Source organism: Poecilia mexicana, unplaced genomic scaffold (assembly GCF_051168715.1).
Source record: "Poecilia mexicana isolate PSO_F unplaced genomic scaffold, ASM5116871v1 scaffold_6, whole genome shotgun sequence".
In the NCBI taxonomy this organism is placed as follows: Eukaryota; Metazoa; Chordata; class Actinopteri; order Cyprinodontiformes; family Poeciliidae; genus Poecilia; species Poecilia mexicana.
Window position 1 is genome coordinate 28,063,060 of NW_028263375.1, and position 5,000 is coordinate 28,068,059.

Below are 5,000 nucleotides of genomic sequence, written 5' to 3' on the forward strand. Positions count from 1 at the left end.
GTAAATACATGACGTGTAGCCCAAAGGGAGCAGCAGCACCCTCTGCTGCACAAAAAGGCTTACAGCACCTGGTATTCCCAGGCGGTCTCCCATCCAAGTACTAACCAGGCCCGACCCTGCTTAGCTTCCGAGATCAGACGAGATCGGGCGTTCTCAAGGTAGTGTGGCCGTAAGCTGAAAAGCAGCGTCAGCTCCAGCATTTTGTACAGCAGAGCAGCTAGCTGGCGCTTGCTTTTTGTTGGGCCTGACAAACTAAATGCATGTCGGACGCGTAGCCCAAAGGGAGCAGCAGCACCCTCTGCTGCACAAAAAGGCTTACAGCACCTGGTATTCCCAGGCGGTCTCCCATCCAAGTACTAACCAGGCCCGACCCTGCTTAGCTTCCGAGATCAGACGAGATCGGGCGTTCTCAAGGTAGTGTGGCCGTAAGCCGAAAAGCAAAGTCAGCTCCAGCATTTTGTACAGCAGAGCAGCTAGCTGGCGCTTGCTTTTTGTTGGGCCTGACAAACTAAATGCATGTCGGACGCGTAGCCCAAAGGGAGCAGCAGCACCCTCTGCTGCACAAAAAGGCTTACAGCACCTGGTATTCCCAGGCGGTCTCCCATCCAAGTACTAACCAGGCCCGACCCTGCTTAGCTTCCGAGATCAGACGAGATCGGGCGTTCTCAAGGTAGTGTGGCCGTAAGCCGAAAAGCAAAGTCAGCTCCAGCATTTTGTACAGCAGAGCAGCTAGCTGGCGCTTGCTTTTTGTTGGGCCTGACAAAGTAAATACATGACGTGTAGCCCAAAGGGAGCAGCAGCACCCTCTGCTGCACAAAAAGGCTTACAGCACCTGGTACTCCCAGGCGGTCTCCCATCAAAGTACTAACCAGTCCCGACCCTGCTTAGCTTCCGAGATCAGACGAGATCGGGCGTTCTCAAAGTAGTGTGGCCGTAAGCCAAAAAGCAGCGTCAGCTCCAGCATTTTGTACAGCAGAGCAGCTAGCTGGCGCTTGCTTTTTGTTGGGCCTGACAAAGTAAATGCATGTCGGACGCGTAGCCCAAAGGGAGCAGCAGCACCCTCTGCTGCACAAAAAGGCTTACAGCACCTGGTATTCCCAGGCGGTCTCCCATCCAAGTACTAACCAGGCCCGACCCTGCTTAGCTTCCGAGATCAGACGAGATCGGGCGTTCTCAAGGTAGTGTGGCCGTAAGCTGAAAAGCAGCGTCAGCTCCAGCATTTTGTACAGCAGAGCAGCTAGCTGGCGCTTGCTTTTTGTTGGGCCTGACAAACTAAATGCATGTCGGACGCGTAGCCCAAAGGGAGCAGCAGCACCCTCTGCTGCACAAAAAGGCTTACAGCACCTGGTATTCCCAGGCGGTCTCCCATCCAAGTACTAACCAGGCCTGACCCTGCTTAGCTTCCGAGATCAGACGAGATCGGGCGTTCTCAAGGTAGTGTGGCCGTAAGCCATAAAGCAGCGTCAGCTCCAGCATTTTGTACAGCAGAGCAGCTAGCTGGCGCTTGCTTTTTGTTGGGCCTGACAAAGTAAATGCATGTCGGACGCGTAGCCCAAAGGGAGCAGCAGCACCCTCTGCTGCACAAAAAGGCTTACAGCACCTGGTATTCCCAGGCGGTCTCCCATCCAAGTACTAACCAGGCCCGACCCTGCTTAGCTTCCGAGATCAGACGAGATCGGGCGTTCTCAAGGTAGTGTGGCCGTAAGCCAAAAAGCAGCGTCAGCTCCAGCATTTTGTACAGCAGAGCAGCTAGCTGGCGCTTGCTTTTTGTTGGGCCTGACAAACTAAATGCATGTCGGACGCGTAGCCCAAAGGGAGCAGCAGCACCCTCTGCTGCACAAAAAGGCTTACAGCACCTGGTATTCCCAGGCGGTCTCCCATCCAAGTACTAACCAGGCCCGACCCTGCTTAGCTTCCGAGATCAGACGAGATCGGGCGTTCTCAAGGTAGTGTGGCCGTAAGCCGAAAAGCAGCGTCAGCTCCAGCATTTTGTACAGCAGAGCAGCTAGCTGGCGCTTGCTTTTTGTTGGGCCTGACAAAGTAAATGCATGTCGGACGCGTAGCCCAAAGGGAGCAGCAGCACCCTCTGCTGCACAAAAAGGCTTACAGCACCTGGTATTCCCAGGCGGTCTCCCATCCAAGTACTAACCAGGCCCGACCCTGCTTAGCTTCCGAGATCAGACGAGATCGGGCGTTCTCAAGGTAGTGTGGCCGTAAGCCGAAAAGCAGCGTCAGCTCCAGCATTTTGTACAGCAGAGCAGCTAGCTGGCGCTTGCTTTTTGTTGGGCCTGACAAAGTAAATGCATGTCGGACGCGTAGCCCAAAGGGAGCAGCAGCACCCTCTGCTGCACAAAAAGGATTACAGCACCTGGTATTCCCAGGCGGTCTCCCATCCAAGTACTAACCAGGCCCGACCCTGCTTAGCTTCCGAGATCAGACGAGATCGGGCGTTCTCAAGGTAGTGTGGCCGTAAGCCATAAAGCAGCGTCAGCTCCAGCATTTTGTACAGCAGAGCAGCTAGCTGGCGCTTGCTTTTTGTTGGGCCTGACAAAGTAAATGCATGTCGGACGCGTAGCCCAAAGGGAGCAGCAGCACCCTCTGCTGCACAAAAAGGCTTACAGCACCTGGTATTCCCAGGCGGTCTCCCATCCAAGTACTAACCAGGCCCGACCCTGCTTAGCTTCCGAGATCAGACGAGATCGGGCGTTCTCAAGGTAGTGTGGCCGTAAGCCGAAAAGCAGCGTCAGCTCCAGCATTTTGTACAGCAGAGCAGCTAGCTGGCGCTTGCTTTTTGTTGGGCCTGACAAAGTAAATGCATGTCGGACGCGTAGCCCAAAGGGAGCAGCAGCACCCTCTGCTGCACAAAAAGGATTACAGCACCTGGTATTCCCAGGCGGTCTCCCATCCAAGTACTAACCAGGCCCGACCCTGCTTAGCTTCCGAGATCAGACGAGATCGGGCGTTCTCAAGGTAGTGTGGCCGTAAGCCGAAAAGCAGCGTCAGCTCCAGCATTTTGTACAGCAGAGCAGCTAGCTGGCGCTTGCTTTTTGTTGGGCCTGACAAAGTAAATGCATGTCGGACGCGTAGCCCAAAGGGAGCAGCAGCACCCTCTGCTGCACAAAAAGGCTTACAGCACCTGGTATTCCCAGGCGGTCTCCCATCCAAGTACTAACCAGGCCTGACCCTGCTTAGCTTCCGAGATCAGACGAGATCGGGCGTTCTCAAGGTAGTGTGGCCGTAAGCCATAAAGCAGCGTCAGCTCCAGCATTTTGTACAGCAGAGCAGCTAGCTGGCGCTTGCTTTTTGTTGGGCCTGACAAAGTAAATGCATGTCGGACGCGTAGCCCAAAGGGAGCAGCAGCACCCTCTGCTGCACAAAAAGGCTTACAGCACCTGGTATTCCCAGGCGGTCTCCCATCCAAGTACTAACCAGGCCCGACCCTGCTTAGCTTCCGAGATCAGACGAGATCGGGCGTTCTCAAGGTAGTGTGGCCGTAAGCCAAAAAGCAGCGTCAGCTCCAGCATTTTGTACAGCAGAGCAGCTAGCTGGCGCTTGCTTTTTGTTGGGCGTGACAAACTAAATGCATGTCGGACGCGTAGCCCAAAGGGAGCAGCAGCACCCTCTGCTGCACAAAAAGGCTTACAGCACCTGGTATTCCCAGGCGGTCTCCCATCCAAGTACTAACCAGGCCCGACCCTGCTTAGCTTCCGAGATCAGACGAGATCGGGCGTTCTCAAGGTAGTGTGGCCGTAAGCCGAAAAGCAGCGTCAGCTCCAGCATTTTGTACAGCAGAGCAGCTAGCTGGCGCTTGCTTTTTGTTGGGCCTGACAAAGTAAATGCATGTCGGACGCGTAGCCCAAAGGGAGCAGCAGCACCCTCTGCTGCACAAAAAGGCTTACAGCACCTGGTATTCCCAGGCGGTCTCCCATCCAAGTACTAACCAGGCCCGACCCTGCTTAGCTTCCGAGATCAGACGAGATCGGGCGTTCTCAAGGTAGTGTGGCCGTAAGCTGAAAAGCAGCGTCAGCTCCAGCATTTTGTACAGCAGAGCAGCTAGCTGGCGCTTGCTTTTTGTTGGGCCTGACAAACTAAATGCATGTCGGACGCGTAGCCCAAAGGTAGCAGCAGCACCCTCTGCTGCACAAAAAGGCTTACAGCACCTGGTATTCCCAGGCGGTCTCCCATCCAAGTACTAACCAGGCCCGACCCTGCTTAGCTTCCGAGATCAGACGAGATCGGGCGTTCTCAAAGTAGTGTGGCCGTAAGCCAAAAAGCAGCGTCAGCTCCAGCATTTTGTACAGCAGAGCAGCTAGCTGGCGCTTGCTTTTTGTTGGGCCTGACAAAGTAAATGCATGTCGGACGCGTAGCCCAAAGGGAGCAGCAGCACCCTCTGCTGCACAAAAAGGCTTACAGCACCTGGTATTCCCAGGCGGTCTCCCATCCAAGTACTAACCAGGCCCGACCCTGCTTAGCTTCCGAGATCAGACGAGATCGGGCGTTCTCAAGGTAGTGTGGCCGTAAGCCAAAAAGCAGCGTCAGCTCCAGCATTTTGTACAGCAGAGCAGCTAGCTGGCGCTTGCTTTTTGTTGGGCCTGACAACGTAAATGCATGTCGGACGCGTAGCCCAAAGGGAGCAGCAGCACCCTCTGCTGCACAAAAAGGCTTACAGCACCTGGTATTCCCAGGCGGTCTCCCATCCAAGTACTAACCAGGCCCGACCCTGCTTAGCTTCCGAGATCAGATGAGATCGGGCGTTCTCAAGGTAGTGTGGCCGTAAGCCGAAAAGCAAAGTCAGCTCCAGCATTTTGTACAGCAGAGCAGCTAGCTGGCGCTTGCTTTTTGTTGGGCCTGACAAAGTAAATACATGACGTGTAGCCCAAAGGGAGCAGCAGCACCCTCTGCTGCACAAAAAGGCTTACAGCACCTGGTATTCCCAGGCGGTCTCCCATCCAAGTACTAACCAGGCCCGACCCTGCTTAGCTTCCGAGATCAGACGAGAT

The 5,000-nt window shown here is 54.8% G+C and overlaps 19 non-coding genes and 1 pseudogene across 19 annotated transcripts in view; all 20 read right to left on the reverse strand.

Moving 5' to 3' along the window:
- Window positions 1-56: 56 nt before the first annotated feature.
- On the reverse strand, window positions 57-175 carry LOC148158857 (5S ribosomal RNA). Its single transcript, XR_015763216.1, has one exon. It is a non-coding gene; the product is annotated as a 5S ribosomal RNA (ribosomal RNA).
- Window positions 176-312: 137 nt separating this feature from the next.
- Window positions 313-431, reverse strand: LOC148158858 (5S ribosomal RNA). The gene has a single exon (XR_015763217.1). It is a non-coding gene; the product is annotated as a 5S ribosomal RNA (ribosomal RNA).
- Window positions 432-568: 137 nt separating this feature from the next.
- LOC148158859 (5S ribosomal RNA) lies at window positions 569-687 on the reverse strand. The gene has a single exon (XR_015763219.1). It is a non-coding gene; the product is annotated as a 5S ribosomal RNA (ribosomal RNA).
- Window positions 688-820: 133 nt separating this feature from the next.
- On the reverse strand, window positions 821-939 carry LOC148158860 (5S ribosomal RNA; annotated as a pseudogene).
- Window positions 940-1,076: 137 nt separating this feature from the next.
- On the reverse strand, window positions 1,077-1,195 carry LOC148158861 (5S ribosomal RNA). The gene has a single exon (XR_015763220.1). It is a non-coding gene; the product is annotated as a 5S ribosomal RNA (ribosomal RNA).
- A 137-nt stretch (window positions 1,196-1,332) lies between these two features.
- On the reverse strand, window positions 1,333-1,451 carry LOC148158862 (5S ribosomal RNA). Its single transcript, XR_015763240.1, has one exon. It is a non-coding gene; the product is annotated as a 5S ribosomal RNA (ribosomal RNA).
- A 137-nt stretch (window positions 1,452-1,588) lies between these two features.
- LOC148158863 (5S ribosomal RNA) lies at window positions 1,589-1,707 on the reverse strand. The gene has a single exon (XR_015763221.1). It is a non-coding gene; the product is annotated as a 5S ribosomal RNA (ribosomal RNA).
- Window positions 1,708-1,844: 137 nt separating this feature from the next.
- Window positions 1,845-1,963, reverse strand: LOC148158864 (5S ribosomal RNA). The gene has a single exon (XR_015763222.1). It is a non-coding gene; the product is annotated as a 5S ribosomal RNA (ribosomal RNA).
- Window positions 1,964-2,100: 137 nt separating this feature from the next.
- Window positions 2,101-2,219, reverse strand: LOC148158865 (5S ribosomal RNA). The gene has a single exon (XR_015763223.1). It is a non-coding gene; the product is annotated as a 5S ribosomal RNA (ribosomal RNA).
- Window positions 2,220-2,356: 137 nt separating this feature from the next.
- Window positions 2,357-2,475, reverse strand: LOC148158866 (5S ribosomal RNA). Its single transcript, XR_015763550.1, has one exon. It is a non-coding gene; the product is annotated as a 5S ribosomal RNA (ribosomal RNA).
- A 137-nt stretch (window positions 2,476-2,612) lies between these two features.
- On the reverse strand, window positions 2,613-2,731 carry LOC148158867 (5S ribosomal RNA). Its single transcript, XR_015763224.1, has one exon. It is a non-coding gene; the product is annotated as a 5S ribosomal RNA (ribosomal RNA).
- Window positions 2,732-2,868: 137 nt separating this feature from the next.
- LOC148158868 (5S ribosomal RNA) lies at window positions 2,869-2,987 on the reverse strand. The gene has a single exon (XR_015763551.1). It is a non-coding gene; the product is annotated as a 5S ribosomal RNA (ribosomal RNA).
- A 137-nt stretch (window positions 2,988-3,124) lies between these two features.
- LOC148158869 (5S ribosomal RNA) lies at window positions 3,125-3,243 on the reverse strand. Its single transcript, XR_015763251.1, has one exon. It is a non-coding gene; the product is annotated as a 5S ribosomal RNA (ribosomal RNA).
- Window positions 3,244-3,380: 137 nt separating this feature from the next.
- Window positions 3,381-3,499, reverse strand: LOC148158870 (5S ribosomal RNA). The gene has a single exon (XR_015763225.1). It is a non-coding gene; the product is annotated as a 5S ribosomal RNA (ribosomal RNA).
- Window positions 3,500-3,636: 137 nt separating this feature from the next.
- Window positions 3,637-3,755, reverse strand: LOC148158871 (5S ribosomal RNA). Its single transcript, XR_015763226.1, has one exon. It is a non-coding gene; the product is annotated as a 5S ribosomal RNA (ribosomal RNA).
- A 137-nt stretch (window positions 3,756-3,892) lies between these two features.
- Window positions 3,893-4,011, reverse strand: LOC148158872 (5S ribosomal RNA). Its single transcript, XR_015763227.1, has one exon. It is a non-coding gene; the product is annotated as a 5S ribosomal RNA (ribosomal RNA).
- A 137-nt stretch (window positions 4,012-4,148) lies between these two features.
- LOC148158873 (5S ribosomal RNA) lies at window positions 4,149-4,267 on the reverse strand. Its single transcript, XR_015763405.1, has one exon. It is a non-coding gene; the product is annotated as a 5S ribosomal RNA (ribosomal RNA).
- Window positions 4,268-4,404: 137 nt separating this feature from the next.
- LOC148158874 (5S ribosomal RNA) lies at window positions 4,405-4,523 on the reverse strand. The gene has a single exon (XR_015763228.1). It is a non-coding gene; the product is annotated as a 5S ribosomal RNA (ribosomal RNA).
- Window positions 4,524-4,660: 137 nt separating this feature from the next.
- LOC148158875 (5S ribosomal RNA) lies at window positions 4,661-4,779 on the reverse strand. Its single transcript, XR_015763354.1, has one exon. It is a non-coding gene; the product is annotated as a 5S ribosomal RNA (ribosomal RNA).
- Window positions 4,780-4,912: 133 nt separating this feature from the next.
- LOC148158876 (5S ribosomal RNA) overlaps window positions 4,913-5,000 on the reverse strand; it is a 119-nt gene continuing 31 nt past the window's right edge. The window contains exon 1 of the ribosomal RNA XR_015763230.1: window positions 4,913-5,000. This exon is cut by the window's right edge and continues 31 nt beyond it. This is a non-coding gene — a ribosomal RNA (5S ribosomal RNA).